The sequence below is a fragment of the Leucopleurus acutus genome, assembly GCF_964270905.1.
Source record: "Leucopleurus acutus genome assembly, chromosome: 10".
Lineage (NCBI taxonomy): Eukaryota > Metazoa > Chordata > Mammalia > Artiodactyla > Delphinidae > Leucopleurus > Leucopleurus acutus.
Window position 1 is genome coordinate 47089008 of NC_139153.1, and position 20178 is coordinate 47109185.

Sequence of the window (20178 nt, forward strand, 5' to 3'; positions counted from 1 at the left end):
CGTGCCTTATGGGCTGTCACTCCGCGTGGGGGCGGCACCACGGCGGAGAGGCGGGGCCTCGCGGGGCTGGGCTGTCACTCCGAGAGTATGGAGGGGTGACCTGCAAGGAAATATGTCCGTTCACATTTTCCTCTTTTCCGTCTCTTAAGGTCCAGAGTCCAACTTCCTTGTCACTTTCAAATATAAGAACAAGTCTCATTTTAGTTGTAATTCACTTTCAGGTAGTGAAAAACCCAATTCCAATATATTATCCCCCCGCCCACCTCGGGATCTGTGCCCTGGGAATGTGTTCCCAGTGCCTTGCAAGCTCTTCGTTAATTAAGGAGATGATTTATTTCCTTCCTTCCCTCACGGGAAGCTGGAACCGAATCTCACCTTCTCACTGAGGCCCTTTCTGACCATCCTAGTTAATACCTGCTCTCCTCCCTACCCCACTATCTTACCTTAGCATATTTCTTTTTTCCACAGCACTCATCACCTTCTAACGTTTTATATTATTATATTTATTGTCAGTCTTTCCCTAGAATGTAAGCTTCACAAGGGCAGGGATTTTTGTCTGTTTTATCCACTGATACATCCCCAGTGCCTAGAACAGCGTTAGAGTCACAGTAGGCATGCAGTAACTCAAAGGAATGAAAGAAAACAATGTATGAACCCTTTCTCCTTCCGTACACGCAGTTCAGTCTAGACAGATGCCTCGAGGTCCTACAACGCCAGAAAAGCCGTGTCTGCTTTTCCATCCTCTGCTCCTTCTCTGTGTCTTCCAGACTCAAGACAGAAGACAGGGAGACCAGGGGCAAGGCACAGAAGCCTAATTACTTGCGAGGGGCCCTTTGTTGATCTTTCTAGATGCCTGTCATAGCAGCTCACAAGGTTATTGGCCAGTTCCCCTGTGGCCATCATGGGTGTGGCCAGAAGTTCTTTCTCTTCTGAAAATCTGGACAAATTGTTTATGCGCTTCAACAGGTTTAGACATTGATTACTCAGTACATTTTTGTTTTTTAATTGCACTCTTCCTAACTTCTCATTCCTTGAATTTATGGCCATCCCTCCATATAATGTCATCTTCTGATATTTATATGACTGGAAGGATTGGAAAAAAGATTGAATGGAAATGTTAAAAATGCGTTTCACACAGATGGTCTCCTTTCATCTCCACAATTAGCACATTAAAACTTTGTGTTAAGTATGACAAATTAGCTGTTGGACAACACAAAGGGCAGACTTCAGTTAATGACATGGATTCCTGTATCAGTTAGCTATTGCTGTGTAACAAACCACTACACAGAATTAAGGATTCCCTTTTGCATCACTCTCCTTTTGGGCATTTCCTTTATAATCTGTGACACCCAGAACCCCCTTTTTCCAGTTCTGCTGGCCAGAGAGATAGGGTTCTCCTGGAGTCTGCCATACTTTATACCTGTTGTGCTGCTCTGTGCAACTGGGGCTGCCCTCAGGACAATATTGAGAGGAAAGAGAGAAAAAACGACAGGGATTCTCCCCATACTCTGCACAATGTGTCCTTTTTCCCATTTCCTCTGACCAGAGGGACAGGTTTTCTATCAGGGTCTAGTTATCCACATCACTGTACTATAGCAGGGAAGCTCTGTGACTGGGAGTGGCCTCAGGACAGAGTGGGGAGAAGAAAAAGCAATCAGGAGTTTTCACCCCTCTCTCCAGCTTGTGGTAGCCTTTTTTTCATATTTTGTCCAGAGGTTTTAATTGTCATCTGTGGTGGACATAGGCTGCAGTGGACATAATCCATTTCAGCCAGAACTGGAACTGATCAATTTAATAAATGACAAAATGTTTTTATTTGTATTTCTCTTATTATGAGTGATAAAGCACATTTGTATTTCATTTGCCATGAATTATCTATTTATGTATTTTGTCCACTTTTCTACTGGATATAGAAACACTTTATATAATAGTAAGAATGGTCCTTTCCTTAGAAATGAATGTCAAAACCTTTTTCAGTTTGTCATGTCTTTTGACTTTTCTTACGCTGTTTTACTTGCTTATTTTTTGTTTGTTGGGTTGGTTTTGTTGTTTGTTTTGTTTTTTTGGCCATGCAGACCTTTTTCATTTCTAGTTGGTCAACTTTTATCAAGCTTTTGTTTTACTATTTACTACTTTTGGGTATATTAGACTTAGAAAGGACTTCACCTCTCTTAGATTACTTTGAAAATCCTTCCATGGTTTCTTCTTAATGTTTCATGATTTTGCTTTTTTCCTTTAAAAATCTGACCCTTCAGGAATTTGTTTTGATGTGAGTTAAGTACAGTGGATCCAACTTTGATATCTACGCATTCGCCCAGCCTCAATTACTAAATAATCCGTCTTTCCCCAACCGATTTTAAATGCCACTGTTATCATAATTAAATTTACTTCTGTATTTTTGGACTTTCACAATATATCATTTTCTTTCTTTAAACTCTCCAATACAGTCAGAAAAGGCCAACCCATCCCAAAAGTTCTTGAATCCCTCATTCCCATCATAGCTATCTAGTAGGGGAGCCACTGAAGCCTCCTTGCCTTCAGTAAACTGTTCATTCCAGGCAACCACAGGTGATTACAGAACTTTTTCCACTGCATGCCCTAGATTTGCAGTATCCCATTTTCCCCTGGTGGCAAGTTCACCATTATCTTCAAACCTAGCCGGGTCAGATCCAATCCCAGATTCCCATCTTGAGGGCCTGATTTCTGCAACCACTTCCAATATCAAATATGTCAGACCAATTTCAGTACAGAAAACAGAAATCACTCTGTGTATTTTACACAGGAAGAGATTTAATAAAGAGAATTAAGTCCTTATCGAATCATCAGGAAGTGCTGGAAAAGCACTTGTAGACGTATATCTTGGAGGGAGCAACATTGCTGAACTGGGAGCTGCAACTTTTGAGGCTACTTGGTCTATGCCAGGGCTGGAGCCACAGCCACTAGCTGAATGTGGAGAATGGACACCTTATCCTGTGATCCTAGGATCTCAGAGTTAGATCAGGAAGCTGCCACAATCACTGCTGCTTCTTGACACCCAGGAAGCTTGAGAATAAAGACGGGAACTAGCTGCAAAGAAACCACACCCTACTTCTCCAGTAGCAAGGCCAAGAGCCACAGCAGGATGGTTTCCTAACTCCCACCTACCTGATCTCAAGTGAGTGCATCTAACAAGGGAAATAGACGTTATTTTTAGGCTTCCAACACCTATACCCAGCACCTCTTCATATAAATCTTGCCCATTTCTTATGAAGTTTATTCCTAGGTAATTTACCTTTCTCATTGCTAGTGTAAATGAGATTTTTTCTTCCATTATAGCTTCTATTTGGTTGTTGCCTGTTATATGAACATTAATTTATGCATATTAATTTTATACCCTGAATAAAATCTTTTGCAGTTTATAAGTGGTTTATTCCATTAGGATCTCCAATTTTACAGTCCCATAATCTGAAAACCATTATAATTTTCCTTCCTTCCTTCTTGTCTTATATCTGACATTAAGGTGCTCACTCTTACCTAGGGAACAGCTCACTCCTTCACTCCTCTAAGACTTTATTCAAAATGTCATTTCCTCAATGAGTCCTACTCTGATCTCCCTATTTAAGTGTAACCTACTCTCTCTAATCCTTTTAAACTCTATTTTGCTATTTTCATTCCTGCTCTCCATGGCCCTTGCTGGGTTTTCTTTAGTGTCTGTTCTTGCATGGACTTCTTCCAGTTTTCCTTCAATTCTTTGATGCCTTTTTTTTTCCTTTCACTTCTTTTTGAAGTGCTACCTGTTCATGTTTTATTTTCTGTCTCACCTTCTCTCACGTGAGCTACTTGCAGGATGTAGATATTGGTAGGGTCCAGGTTCCTGGCTGGAAGGAGTTTTTCTTATGGCTCAGTATTAGGTGAGTGAATTGATTCAGGCTTTACTTCTCGTCAGTGAAAAAATAGGCAGCTGGAGGGCTTGGAGTTCTGCTCACAGTGCGGTCCTCCCCTCTCCCTGTTCGTTGGCAGGCTGCTTCCTGTAAATATATGTTTTTTCTGCCTGTGTCCTCACTGAGCCCTGCCCTCTTTGCTTCGACCTTTATTCTCTGCATGCCACTCCTCTAGCTGGGATTTGGCTTTGTGCACCGTCTACCCTGAGCCCTTTACCTTGGAGTATCCACCAGCCCCATCTGAGATCTGCTCTCATGACATGGGTGTGCTCTCTCCACTTCTGCCAGTGTCCCTACTTATCCTCACTGCCCTGGGGACCACTGCCATCATTTTTGTATGGTTTGGAGCTTCAGTGTCTCCTTGTTTTGTCAAAGATGAGTGTTTTAGTCAGTTCTGGCTGCTATAAAACAAACAAACAAAAAATCACAGCCTGGTGACTTAAACAAAACATTTTTTTGATGTTTTCCATTTTGATATCTAAAAATGAAAAACAGAAATTTACTTTCACATATTGAAAGACTTATCTCATCCTCCTAGAAAGAAATATATAAACTGTTTCCATCCTTCCTGTAAGTGTTGAATACAAGCACCTATTTTCTAGAGTAGATGAAGGATCATGTAAGTATTTTGAATATTCTGGGGTAAGTGTCGTTTTATTTCCACTCTATTTTTACTGGAAACCTATAACGTAGAGAAATGACCATTTGACATCTGCCTAGTAACCAAGGACACAATTATTTCAATTTCTTGTCTTAGCAGAGAGCAGGCTAAATGGCTCATGGGTCTTTTCTGTGTCTTCTGTGTATCTAACACACTCCTGGAATAAAGCCATTGAAGTAACAGAATTCCTCTATGAAATTGCTCACCTGAGGAGAACTGCTCATCCTAAATATTAGATTTTGATGAAGATGAGTATCTTCAACTATCAAAATCTATATCATTAGTGTCAAGAACTACAAATGCTATGACATCTTACCATACTTGTGAGCTAGTAAGTTAACTCATCAGTTTCATAGATGCCAACAGAAGACAGGAGACTCCTGGGTCAGAGACAGAGGACTTTATTACTCATTGCACATGAGTCTGAGCTCCACGTTTGTGTCAGCTTCCCTTGTCCCCAAGTCCCATGGGAGCAATACGGAGCAGCCCAAGTGGATTCTACACACTCATCAGGTTTGCATGCTAAGAAACTCTGAGTTTAGGTAACCGTGGACTTCTACGGGGCTGGTAGCAAGCCTGCTCAACCTTGACCCCTGAGGGAGACATTATATTTATTATCCTAGACAGAAAACAGGTCTTCCCTCTGCTCCACAGGGAGAAACCAGCTCAATCTCAAGGCCGTTTGCTATGCAAACATCCTTCAAAAAGATAGTTTGGAACAAACATGTCAGCGCCTTTACTCAGAAGATATGCAGACACACACCTCTGTAGAATTATCTCCCAACAATTAAGAGTAGCCTTGCTACCAGCCCAACTCATGAGTTTTCCCAATGGAAGTATATCCTACCGCCTGCACATATAGCCAAACCTCAGAGTTACACACACTTTATAAGAGGACAAAAGATTACTGGATTTCTTCTTTACATGTCTTTTAGTTAAAAAAAAAAAGTTTCCTTTACCTAGAATCTTGTTTCCTTCTTCACACACCCCCACTCACCAAAAACAGTAAAAATTAAGACAGACCAAAAAATCTAAAACCCCAAACACTCCAGTTCCATCCAGTGACTTTCAAAATTCCTGCATTGCCTTACTCATGCATCCCCCACTGGTGACCACTCACTGAGCTTACACGTGTAGGGGAGCAACGCACCTACACACACAATTATAATATAAAGAATGCAGTTGACCCTTGAACGACGCTGGGGTTAGGGGTCAACGGCCACCAGCAGTCAAAAATCTGTGAGCAGCTTTACAGTGGGCCCTCTGTACCCGTGGTTTGGTATCTTCAGATTCAACCAACCAGATAGTGTAGTATTGTAGTACATATTTATTGGGAAAAAATTGCGTGTAAGTGGACCTGTGAAGTTCAAACCTGTATTGTTCAAGTGTCAACTGCAGGTAGAGCAGGAAAAAGAAATGTACTATAGGAGATCAGAGGAGGGATAAATTACTCAGGGTCGGAAGGACTGCTGGGAGGATCGACGGCAGGTGGGACACCCAAGGTGGCTTCAATGAAAGGAGATGGGGACATGCGTGAGTTGGGCAGGGGGTGGGGAGTGGAGGAGTAGACAGGCATTTAGGAAGAAGGAAGACATGAGCAAAGGTACAGAGGCAAGAAAGCAAATCATGCAATAGGGAAACAAGGAGCAGTCCATGGAGCTGGGCAGAAGGTAGGTGAGGAATTAAGGGATGGAAGGAGGAGTCATTCATGGTGAGGGCTCAGACATGATGCTGCTGCCAATCATGGTCTTCCTGGGCATGAGTGCGGCAAAAATTATCACTTTGGTCCCACCACAAGACAAGGGTCCTGAACCCACGTGTAACAACTCACGCATCATTTAGGACACCTTGTCGCTGGCATCTACTTCCTCCATGGCAAGCAAAAGTTTCTGAGCCTAAGGCTAACTTGAGCCCCCACTGCTGCTCATCGCTCACGTCAAACGTTGGTGCACTGAAGCCTGGAAAGCCCTACCCATCTCTCTGTCTTCTTTCATGTATACCGGACGTAATTTAAAATCCTTTCATCTGACGTCTTCCAATATATGCTACAGATATTACTCTCTATTTAAGTATTGTCCAGTACACCTAAGTCCATAGACGAAAATGAATTCTGACTTTTATAAAGTAAATATAGTCCTTTAACCTATAGAAATAGAATGGGATATGAAATAGATGAAATAGACAAAGGGAATGTTTGGAAGGTCTTTGACTTGACGTGACTTATAGTTTGGGTTTATTTTGTTCCTATAATTTGGAAGCTCTGACACCTTCTTTTTGAGGAGCCCAGTGTGTGACAGGTAAATATGTTCATGTGGTGAATGCTTAACAAACAAATAAGCAAAAAACATAAACCCAAATCAGTGTTGTTTTCGTGTGGATTTCCCCAGAAGCAGAGCCTGAGACAAGGATTCACAGCAAGCAGTTTATTTGGGAGGAAAGCCAGGGAGCACAGGTGGGGGAGTGAAGGAGAGAGATGGGGAATGCAGGGGGTGTGGTCAAGCAGGTGGCTCTGTGGGTAGAAGGGGCTGAAACTCCCGGGCAACTCTGGGAGCCAGTGGAGAACACACCACAGTTTCCTGTCTGATGGATGAGGGAGCTGGCTGAGGACTGCTGGCTAGAAGAGGTTTCTTCTCTGGTATTTTGGCTAAAGTTTCTGTTGGGAGCACCAGAGGCACCCTCAGGCTACCAGATGCAGTGCTGGCCATTGGACAGCCCTGAGGGAATATAGGTGGGTTATGCCTGCACCTGCTACAGGGGTCATTAACAGGGCCTAGGGAGTCCTTTGGTGCATAATCTACATTCACAAAAGTCTCCAGATTTAAGCAAAACATCATCTCTAAGGGTACAGAAGTAGTTATAGAGATACACACAGGATTGAAAGAACACGCCTATCAAGTAACTTTTAGTTTGTGTCCCTTTAACAGACCACAATAGTAATGGTTATATACGATGAATTTAATATTTTTCATTATCTTGTAATTAGTATAATTATATTGTACTTTTGTGTTAAAGGATGCACTGCATTAAATGTGGATATTTAAAGTATTTAATTAACAATTTAAACATTTTATAACCCTGCTTTGACTTTTTGTTTATTGTTTAATATAGTGGGAGCCTCAAAAACTTTTAAAAAACCTGAGCAGATATGGAGATATATGTATATGTATAACTGATTCATTTTGTTATAAAGCAGAAACGAACACACCAAAAAAACAAAAACAAAAAAACAAAACCTGAGCCTCTTTCTCCATTGGAAAGGTGTCAATTAAAAACAAGAGAATCACGGAGAAGTTAGGAGTCTTTAGGGTTCTCTCTATATATTATATATCATCTGTAAATAGTGACAGTTTTTCTCCTTCCTTTCTTATTTGGATAACATTTTTTTTTGTTGTTTTTCTTGCTTCATTACTGTAGCTAGGACATCTTTTCATACAGATTTTACTTTGGAATCATGTAAATATCTTACATATTCAAAAGATTTTTTAAAAAGATAAAAATAAACCCCTAAAGTGGAAAACAATTTGCAACAAATGAGCCTAACTTTATTTGAAATGTGGCAACATAGCTACACAGAGAACAGAATTATTTCAGTACTCTGATTATCCACCCTTTGTGGGATATGATCTACGGATAAATGAATAGAATGAAATCTCAAACTTCACTCAGAAATGTATTGTTAATACAGTAAGTCTCCTACATGTGAACCTTCAAGTGACAAACTTTCAAAGATGCAAACGTGTGTCGCATGTCCAATCATGTAAGGCATGAGTGAAATTGCAACCTGCCCTCCGTCTCCTATTGCTGACGGTCCTTCAGCTCTACCATCTCCTACCTCCTCTCCCTCCTCCAGTCAGTAACTCTTCTTGCCTGCTCACTCGATGCCAGCTCCTGTATGCCAGCTGTTGTACTGTACTACTGTACTTTTCAAGGTACTGTACTGTAAGATTAAAAATGTTTTCATTATTTCTTGTGTGTTTTTGTTTTTTTTTTTTTTGCGGTACGCGGGCCTCTCACTGTTGTGGCCTCTCCCATTGCGGAGCACAGGCTCCTTATGCGCAGGCTCTGCGGTCATGGCTCACGGGCCCAGCCGCTCCGCGGCATGTGGGATCTTCCGGGACCGGGGCGCGAACCCGCGTCCCCTGCATCGGCAGGCGGACTCTCAACCACTGCGCCACCAGGGAAGCCCCTGTTTGTATTTTATGTATTATTGGTGTGAAAAGTATTGTGAACCTATTACAGTACGGTACTATTTATATGGCTGATTGTGTTAGTTGGGCACCTAGACTAACTTTGTTGGACTTACAAACAAATTGGACTTACGAACACACTCTCAGAATGGAACTCATTCATATGTAGGGGGCTTATTATAGTGTTATAATTCTGAACTAGGATCATTGCAGCACTATTTACAATAGCCAGGACACAGAAGCAACCTAAATGTCCACCAATGGAGAACTGGATAAAGAAGATGTGGTACATATATACAATGAAATATTAACTCAGCCATAAAAAAGAATGAAATAATGTCATTTGCAGTGACATGGATGGACCTAGAGATTGTCATACTGAGTGAAGGGAACCATTTGTTGCCCTTATCCATACTAACATGTTTAAAGAACTTGACACAGGATTGATGTAAAAAAAGAACACTGTTAGAACTAATAAATTAATTCAGTAAAGTCACAGAATACAAAATCAATATACAGAAATCTGTGGCCTTTCTATATACTAATAACAAACTATCAAAAAGAGAAATTAAGAAAACAATTCCATTTACAATTGCATCAGAAAGAATAAAATACCTATAAATAATTTAACCAAGGAGGTGAAAGACTTGTACACTGAAAACTATTACACTAATAAAAGAAATTGAAGAAGACACAAATAAATAGAAAGATATTCTGTGCTCATGAATTAGAAGAATTAATATAGTTAAAATGTCTATACTACCCAAAGCAATCTATATATTCATTGCAATCCCTATCAAAATTCCAATGGCATATTTCATAGAACTAGAACAAATAATTCTAAAATTTTATGGAACCACAAAAGATCCCAAATAGCCAAAACAATCTTGAGAAAGAAGAACAAAGTTGAAGGTTTCATGCTCCTCAATTTCACATTATATTACAAAGCTATAGTAATCAAAACAGTATGGTACTAGCACAAAAAATAGACATACAGATCAATGGACCAGAACTGAAAGGACAGAAATAAACCCACACATATATGGACAATTAATTTATGACAGAGGAGCAAAGAACATACAATGGAGAGAGGAAAGTCACTTCAATAAATGGCATTGGTAAAACTGGACAATGACATGCAAAAGAATGAAACTAGACCATTATCTCACACTATACACAAAAATTTAACTCAAAATGGATTAAAGACTTGAATGTAAGGACTGAAACCATAAAATGCCTAGAAAAAAAAATTGGCAGTAACCTCACTGACACTGGTCTTAGCAATATCTTTGTGGATCTGACTCTAAAGGCAAGGGAAACAAAAGGAGAAATAAAGAAATGGAACTACATCAAACTAAAAAGCTGAATAGCAAAGGAAATCAACATCAAAATGAAAAAACAGCCTACTGAATGGGAGAAGATATCTGCAAATCATATATCTAATAAGGGGTTAATATGCAAAATATATAAAGAACTCATACAACTCAATAACAAATAAAACCAAACAACCTGATCTAAAAATGGGCAGAGGGCCTTCCCTGGTGGCGCAGTGGTTGAGAGTCCGCCTGCCGATGCAGGGGACATAGGTTCGTGCCCTGGTCCGGGAGGATCTCCCATGTCACGGAGCGGCTAGGCCCGTGAGCCATGGCCACTGAGCCTGCACGTCCGGAGCCTGTACTCCGCAACGGGAGAGGCCACAACAGTGAGAGGCCCGCGTACCGCAAAAAAAAAAAAAAAAAAGGGCAGAGGACCTGAATAGTAATTTTTCCAAAGAAGCCATACAGATGGCCAACAGGCACATGGAAAGATGTTCAACATTTCTAATTATTAGGGAAACGCAATCAAAAGCACAATGAGATGTCAGCTGACACCTGTTAGAATGACAATTGAAAAGGCAAGAAATAACAAACGTTGGAGAAGATGTGGAGAAAAGGGAACCCTTGCACACTGTTTGTGGGACTGTAAATTGATGCAGCCAATATAAAAGACAGTATGGAGAGTCTTCAAAAAATTAAGAATAGAACTACCATATGACCCAGATATTACACTTCTGAGTGTTTATCCAAAGAACATGAAAACACTAATTTGAAAAGATATATGCACGCCTATGTTCATTGCAGCATTATTTACAATAACCAAGATATGGAAACAACCTAAATGTCCATCAATGGATGAACGGATGACAAAGATGCGGATAAGGATGAATGGAGAAGGAATATTCTATATTATATTATATATTACATTCTATTTATATTCTTTATATATATAAGGTGGAATATTAGCCATAAAAAATAATCAAATCCTGCCATTGGTGAAAACATAGATGGACCTTGAATGTATTATGCTAAGTGAGATGAGTCACCCAGAGAAAGACACCAAATGATTTCACTCATATGTGGAATCTGACAAACACAAAACAAACGAAATAAAACAAAACCAAACTCATATATACAGAGATCAGTGATTATCAGAGGGAAAGGGGATTGGGGGAAACGGGAAGAGGGGGTCAGCTATATGATGATGGATTGTAACTAGACTTGTGGTAGTAATCACTTTGTAGTATATACAGATGTCAAATTATAATTCGGTATACTTGAAACTTATCTAATAAAAAGTATATCAATAAAAAGGAGAAAAACTGTGTGAGAAGGTAACCAAACTCACAGAAGTATCAATTCCAACTCTCTCTTCACTCCATTCCTCCCATCTCCTCTAGGTAACCATTTTTATTGCTTCTTTTTGAAAATATAAGCAAATATCTAAATATATTCTTGTCCTCCTTTTTTTCCTAAACACAAAATATAGCATACTCTATATACTGAGGTTTGCTAACTTTTTTCATCTAAAAGTATGTTCTGGAGATTATTTCAGTTCACATTTTCCTGTCTTTTTATGACTGCCTGGTCTCCAACTCATTTATGAACTATAGTTTATTTGCCCACTCTCCTGTTAGTGAACATTTAGGTTGCTTCTAATCTTTTGGTACTACAAACAATGTTGCATAACCTTGTGCAAATTTATGGAAATTTCAGGGTAGGGGCCTAAAAGTGGGATTGCTGGGTCAAAGGTTAATCATATGTAATTTTGTTAAAATTTGCCAAATCCCCTTCTGTAGGGTTTGTTCCATTTTGCACTTCCACTCTCAACAGAGTAAGTTATCAAACTTTTAGATTCAGGAGAATTCAAATTTGTGTTTCTTTTATTATAAGGGAAAGCGAGCATCATTTCATATGTGTAAGGAGCAACTTACATTTATTTTTCTCTGTTACCATATTCCTCGCTGTTCACATTTATTTTTCTCTGTTACCACATTCCTCTCTGTTCATGACTCTTGTCCATATTTCTATACAATTTTGGGGCTTCTCCATTTTTAAAATTGAAGTATAGTTGGTTTCAATGTTGTGTTAGTTTCAGGTGTACAACAGAGTGATTCAGTTTATATATATATATATATATATATTTTATTTATATTCTTTTTCAGATTCTTTTCCATTATAGGTTATTACAAGATTTTAAATATAGTTCCCTGTGCTATACAGTAGGTCCTTGTTGTTTACCTATTTTATATATTGTAGTGTGTATCTGTTAATCCCGAGCTCCTAATTTATCCCTCCCCCTCTTTTCCCTTTAGTAACCATATATTTTTTTTCTATGTCTGTGAGTCTGTTTTGTAAGTAAGTTCATTTGTACCATTTTTTTAGATTCCACCTATAAGTGATATCACATGATATTTGTCTTTCTCTATCTGACTTACATCACTTAGTATGATCATCTCTAGGTCCATCATGTTGCTGCAAATGGCATTATTTCATGCTTTTTTATGGCTGAATAACATTACACTGTGTGTATAGATAGATAGATAGATAACACATCTTCTTTATCCATTCATCTGTTGATGGGCACTTGGGCTGTTTCCATGTCTTGGCTATTGTAAATAGTGCTGCTATGAATATTGGGATACGTGTATCTTTTTTTTCTTATTGAAGTATAGTTGATTTACAATGTTTTGTTAGTTTCAGGTATACAGCAAAGTGATTCAGTTTTAGATTCAGAATTTTTTACCTTACAGCTTATTACAAAAAATTGAGCACAGTTCCTTGTGCTATACAGCATGTATCTTTTTGAATTAAGAGCTTTTGTCTTTTCCAGATATATGGGACTTCTCCATTTTTAAGAGCTCTTTGTGTACTTGCCTTCATTTGTGAAATAACTTGCAAATATTCTCTCCCAGTTTATCATTTGTCTTTTGATTTTGCTTATGGTGTTTCATTTTGCTTGTTTGTTTTTAGGTAGTAAAGTTTATCAGTCTTTTCCCTGTGTTACTGTTAGATTTTGAGAGGCTTTCCTCACTTCCAGGTTATAAAATAATTCACCTGTAATTCATAGGTCTCTGGTTTCATGTTTTACATTTGGGTCTCTGATTCATTTGGAGTTTATTTCAGTGTGAGATTTAGATTCACTTTCATCCTTTTCCAGATGGCTTTCTCTCTGTCCCAACATCATTTATTAAAAAGCCCATATTTTCCTCAGACAGGAATAACTTGATTTATTTTTGGACATTAACTTGATATAATGCAGCACACAGAGACTAAGGAACAAACATCGGGGAGAAATGAGATCCACAAATAGACATTTTAACTCTAGTGTGGAATAGAACCACTCCTTCACTATTTGGAATGGAGAGGAACAATGCTCACAATGGTAGACATGCGTGGTCCTCCACTAGCCGTTCCAGATCCATGCTCTGTCCTGCCCAGTTGCTGTCTCAGTCCCGCCCACACCACTGTAAAAAGGTCCTCCTAAACCATTTTCACTTATGCCTCTCTGCCCTTTGAGCATGCAGTCTGTGTCCTGTCAGAGCCTGATATACCAACGGCATCACAAATACACAATAACTTATCAGCAAAAAGGTAGGCAGTATGGTTCCATTCCACCATCCCCAAATTAGAAATGTTACAGAGTAAAGCTGAAAAACACTCAATTAGGTCACACCTCATTTAGAAATCCACTGTGGTATTATTTATCTTGATTATCTTCCTACTTTGCTATACAAGGCTCTGGTCTAATTTGTGATTGGCTTCACAAATCAAGTCCATCTTCAAAGGTTTAAGGTTGAACTCCTCCTAGGACACTAAAGATAGTGTTCTCTGACTCTGAAGACAATTCCACTAAAAAGCATTCCTAACATGCTCTGTGCTGGTATTTTCTCTGGGGCGATTGCTTTGAAGTCAGACAGGAGCAAGCACAGGCTCTGGTATCTTTGCTTAAAAAACAAAACCCCTAGTCCCATCACTTACAGCCAAGCCCCAAATGCTATTTCCTGAGTATAGTTCTTTACCCTGATATTTCTGTACTTAGCTTTTAAAAGGCTCTAGCAAAGGTTTTCAAATAGCTCTGCCAGTTATAAGTTGCTTAGTTGACCAGTGGGAAACTTGCATGGGAGGTTTATTATTCTACTGCTGAGTCATGTTCAAAGTTATGACTTACGTTTGTTTCAGTGACTACTGACCTTGGGAATAAATCATAAGAGTCTCACTATTATATAATGTAAAAACAGAAGGTTCCAGGAGTTCTATTTCCCATGATTATAAAAGGGACAAAATACACATAATTGAAGTCCCAGAAGGTGAGCATAGAGAAAAAAGGAGGAAAGAAAGAATATTTTTTGAAAATATGGTCCAAATGTCACAAATTTGATGAAAACATTAATCTGCACATCAAAGCAACTCAACCAGTTCCAATCATAACAAACTCAAAGAGGTTTACAACTAGACACATTAGAGTTAAACTGTCAAAAGCGGAAGAGAAAATCTTGAAAGCAGCAAATGAGAAGAAACTCATGTGCAAAAGACCCTCAACAAGATTAGCAGCTGATTTCTCATCAGAAACCATGGAAACCAAAAGGCACTGTAATGATAGAGTCAAAGTACTGAAAAACAGACTAACTAATTAGAGAAATGCAAATCAAAAGTACAATGAGATATCATCTCACACCGGTCAGAATGGCCATCATCAAAAAATCTACAAACAATGAATGCTGGAGAGGGTGTGGAGAAAAGGGAACCCTCTTGCACTGTTGGTGGGAATGTAAATTGATACAGCCACTATGGAGAACAGTATGGAGGTTCTTTAAAAAACTAAAAATAGAACTACCATATGACCCAGCAATCCCACTACTGGGCATATACCCTGAGAAAACCATAATTCAAAGAGTCATGTACCACAATGTTCACTGCAGCACTATTTACAATAGCCAGGACATGGAAGCAACCCAACTGTCCATCAACAGATGAATGGATAAAGAAGATGTGGCACAAATATACAGTGGAATATTACTCAGCCATAAAAAGAAACAAAATTGAGTTGTTTGTAGTGAGGTGGATGGACCTAGAGTCTGTCATACAGAGTGAAGTTAAGTCAGAAAGAGAAAAACAAATACCATATGCTAACACATATATATGGAATCTAGAAAAAGAAAAAAAGTAGTTCTGAAGAACCTAGGGGCAGGACAGGAATAAAAAAGCAGACATAGAGAATGGACTTGAGGACACGGGGATGGGGAAGGGTAAGCTGGGACAAAGTGAGAGAGTGGCATGGACATATATACACTACCAAATAACTAGTGGGAAGCAACCACATAGCACAGGGAGATCAGCTCGGTGTTTTGTGACCACCTAGAGGGGTAGGATAGGAAGGGTGGGAGGGAGACACAAGAGGGAGGATATATGGGGATATATGTATATGTATAGCTGATTCACTTTGTTATACAGCAGGAACTAACACACCATTGTAAAGCAATTATACTCCAATAAAGATGTTAAAAAAAAAGACTGTCAGCTAATTCTATATACAGCAAAACTAACCTGTAATAAGGAAGCAGAAATTGAGACTCTCCCAGATAAACAAAAACTGAGAGAATTAATCACTAGCAGACCTACCATCGAAGAATGCTAAAGGGAGTCCTCAGGCTGAAATGAAAGGACACTAGACAGGAACTCAGATTCCCATAAAACAATAAAGATCACCAGTAAAGGTAAATACATATGTAAACATAAAAGACAGTATAAATGTACTTTTCTTCCGATTGAAAAGACAACTCGTGAAGCAGTAATTATAAGACTGTGTCGATGTGCTTATAATGTGTAAAGATGTAATTTGCCTAACAATAATAGACAAAGGAAGGGGGAGAGAATGGAGCTATGCTGGAGTTTTGTTCAACATTTAATTGGAGCCATGTTGGAATTTTGTATACTATTAAAATCAAGTTGGTATTAATCCAAACTAGATAGTTTTAAGTTACGATGTTAATTGTAATTCCAAGGCAAACTCTGAGAAAAATAGCCCCAAAATACAGTAAAAGAAATAAGGGAATTAAAACGATATATTATAAAATATTTAACAGAAAAGAAGGCAGTAATAGAGGAACACAGGAACAAAAAAGACATCAGACGTGCAGAAGAAAAAGTGGCGGATGCAAATCCTACCTTATCAGTTATAGTATGGGATGCAAATGAAATACATATCCCAATCAAAAGGCAAAAATTGGTACAAAAACAGGATTCAACTAGATTGAAAGACATAAATAAATGGAAGGTAAAAGGATGGAAAAACACATAGCAGGTCAACAAGACCAAAAAGAGAGCTGAAATAGCTATACTAATATCAGAAAAAAAAACAGATTTTTAAGCCCAAAGTTGTTACTAGTGCAAAAGACGGACATTTGACAATGATAAAGGGTTCAATCCCTTTGGAAGACTTAACACATACAAACATATATGTAGTTAACAAGAGAGCCACAAAAGGCAGAATCAAAGGGAGAAAATCAACAATAATAGTTAGAGACTTCAATATCCCACTTTCAATAATGGATAGAATAACTAGAGAGAAGATAAACAGGGAAATAGAAGACTTGAATAGCACTACAAACCAATGAGACCCAACAGAAACTACAGAATACTCCACCCAGCAATAACAGAATACACATTATTCTCAAGTGCACGTATAACATTCTCCAAGATTTACTGTACGCTAGGTCATAAAACAAGACTCAATACATTTTAAATAATGTAAAACATACAAAGAATATTCTCTGACAACAACGTAATAAAAATAGAAATCAACAATAAAAAAGAAAATTTGGTAAATTCTCAAATATGTGGAAATTAAGCAATACACTCTTAAATAACTATACGTAAAGGAAAAACTCACAAGGGAAATTAGAAAATAACTTGATGTGAATGCAAATGAAAACATGAAATAGCACAACTTATGGAATAAAGCTAATGCTTTGACTGAAATTTAGAGTTGTAACTAACTGTATTAAAAAAGAAGAAAGATTTCCTATCAATAACCTAACTTTCCACACGAAGAAATTTTAAAAAAAAGTAAGAGCAAACTAAACAAAAATCAAATGGAATGAAAAAAGTAATAAATATTAAAGTGGAAATAAATGAATAGACAAATGAAAAACAACAGAGAATATCAAAGAAACCAAAAATCGGCTCTTTGAAAAGATCAGCTAAATTGACAAACTGTTACCTAGACTTTACAAGAAAAAAAGAGAGAAGATGCAAATTATTAATATCAAGAATGAAAGAGGGGTCATCACTACTAGCCTTTCGGAAATAAAAAAGAATATTGGGAATTCCCTGGTGGTGCAGTGGTTAAGAATCCACCTGCCAATGGAGGGGACACAGGTTTGAGCCCTGGTCCGGGAAGATCCCACATGCCGCAGAGCAACTAAGCCCGTGCGCTACAACTACTGAAGCCCGCATGCCTAGAGCCCGTGCTCTTCAGCAAGAGAAGCCACCGCAATGAGAAGCCCGCGCTGCGCAACGAAGAATAGCCCCTGCTCACACAACTAGAGAAAGCCCGCGCACAGCAACGAAGACCCAACGCAGCCCCCCCCAAAAATAATTAATTTACAAAAAGAAAAGAAATAAAAAAGAATATTGGAATACTATGAACAATTGTATGACAACAAATTAGATAACCTAGATGAAATGTACAAATTACTAGAAAGACAAAAACTAACTCAAGAAAATATTTAACATCTGTATCAATGAGAAGTAAAGAGATTGAATTAGTAATATAAAAAATTTCCCATGTCCAGATAGCTTCCCTGGTGAATTCTACCAAACCTTTAAAGAAGTTTTGGCACCACGCCTTTACACATTCCTTCAGAAATATGAGGAAGAACAATTCTCAACTAAATATATGAGACCCATATTACCATGATAAGAGAACCAGACAAAGACATCACAAAACAAAGAAAACTGGACCTACATCCCTTATGAATGTAGATGTATAAAAATCCCCTACAAAATAGTGTAAGTCAAACGCAGCAACATATTAAAAGGAATATGAACTATGAGGAATTGTGATCTACCCCAGGGATGTAAAGGTAGTTTAATCTGTAAAATATACATACATACATGAAGTGTGTATATATATTATATTATATTACATATAATGTATATATTATATATTACATAATATATAATATATATATATTGGGTGGGCCCAAAAGTGCCTTTGGTTTTTTAAGTAAAAATAGAAGACACATTTTTCAGGGCTTCCCTGGTGGTGCAGTGGTTAAGAATCCGCCTGCCAATGCAAGGGACACGGGTTCTAGCCCTGGTCTGGGAAGATCCCACATGCTGCAGAGCAACTAAACGCATGCGCCACAGCTACTGAGCCTGTGCTCTAGAACCTGCAAGCCACAACTACTGAGCCCGTGTGCCAGAGCCTGTGCGGCAACAAGAGAAGCCACGGCAATGAGACGCCCGCGCACCACAACGAAGAGAAACCCCCCGTTCATCACAACTAGAGAAAGCCCGCATGCAGCAACAAAGACCCAATGCAGCCAAAAATAAATAAATAACTAATAATTTAAAAAAGGACAACTAAGTGCTACCAGAGCCATCTTATGCAAAAAACGAACGAAACTTTTGGCCCACCCAATACACACACACACACACACACCCATTATTAATAGATTAAAAGGAAAACCCACATGATAATCTCAGTGGAAGCAGAAAAAGCATTTGGCAAAAGCCTTTACAAATAAAAACCCTCCCCAAACTAGACATACAAAGGGATTTCCTTAACCTGATAAAGGACAGCTAAGAAACATTCACAGCGAATATCACACTGATGGTGAAACACTGGATGATTTCACCCATAGATCAGGAACAAGACAAGGAAGTCCACCTTCCCACTTCTACTCAATATTGTATTAGAATTTCTTCTTTTTTTTTTAAACTTGAAAAAATTCACATTTATTTACTGTCAAACCGTATTAAAGTTTACACTGGATATTAGTGATGGGCTCATTATTAACAGGTTAACGGTATTAGAATTTCTAACCAGGGCTATTAAGCAAGAAAAAGAAATAAAAGACAATAACTTTGAAATGGAAGAAGTATTCACAGATGACATGACCTTGTATATTGAAAATCTTAAAGAATTCACAATAAAACCATTAGAATTAATACAAGACTTATACTAGTTAGGAGGATACAAGGTTGCAGGATACAAGATCAATATACAAAAATCAATTGTATATCTATATGCTAGCAATGAACAATCTGAAAAGGAAATTAAAAAACAATTTCATATGCAATTTTTCAAAAAAATTAAATACTTAGGAATTAATTTAACAAAAGAAGTTGAATACTTGGATGCTAAAAATTACAAAATATCATTGAAAGAAATTAAAGAAGCCCTAAATAAATGGAAGTACATCTCATTTCACATTTTACTCCCTAAAATGATTATAGATTCAAACAATTCCTATCAAAATTCTAGCTGCCTTTTTTCACAATATTCGACAAGTGATCCCAAAATTCATATGGAAATGCAATGAACCCTGAAGAGTCAAAACTATCTTGAAAAAGAACAAATTTCTTTTATTTACACATCTAGATTTAAAATTTACTAAAAAGCTACAGTAATCAAGACATCGTGGTACGGGCATAAGGATAGACAAATCTATGGAATAGGATTGAGAGTCTGGGAATATACCCCTATATTTATGGTCAATTGGTTTTTGGCAAGGGAGATAATGGAGAAAAATAGCTTTTTCAACAAATGATGCAAAGACCACTGGATACCTACATACAAAAGAATGAAGTTGGACCCCTATCTCATGCCATATATAAAAAAATTAACTAAAAATGGATCAAAGACATGAACGTAAGGGCTCAAACGATAAAACTCTTAGGAAGAAACATAGGATTAAAACTTCATGACCTTGGGTTAGGTAATGGTTTCTTAGATATGACAACAAAAGCACAAGCAATCAAAGAAAAAAATAGATAAACTGGTATTCATAAGAATTCAAAACTTTTTTGTGACAAATGATACCATCAATAAAGCTCTCACTCAGAATGGGAGAAAGTATTTGCAG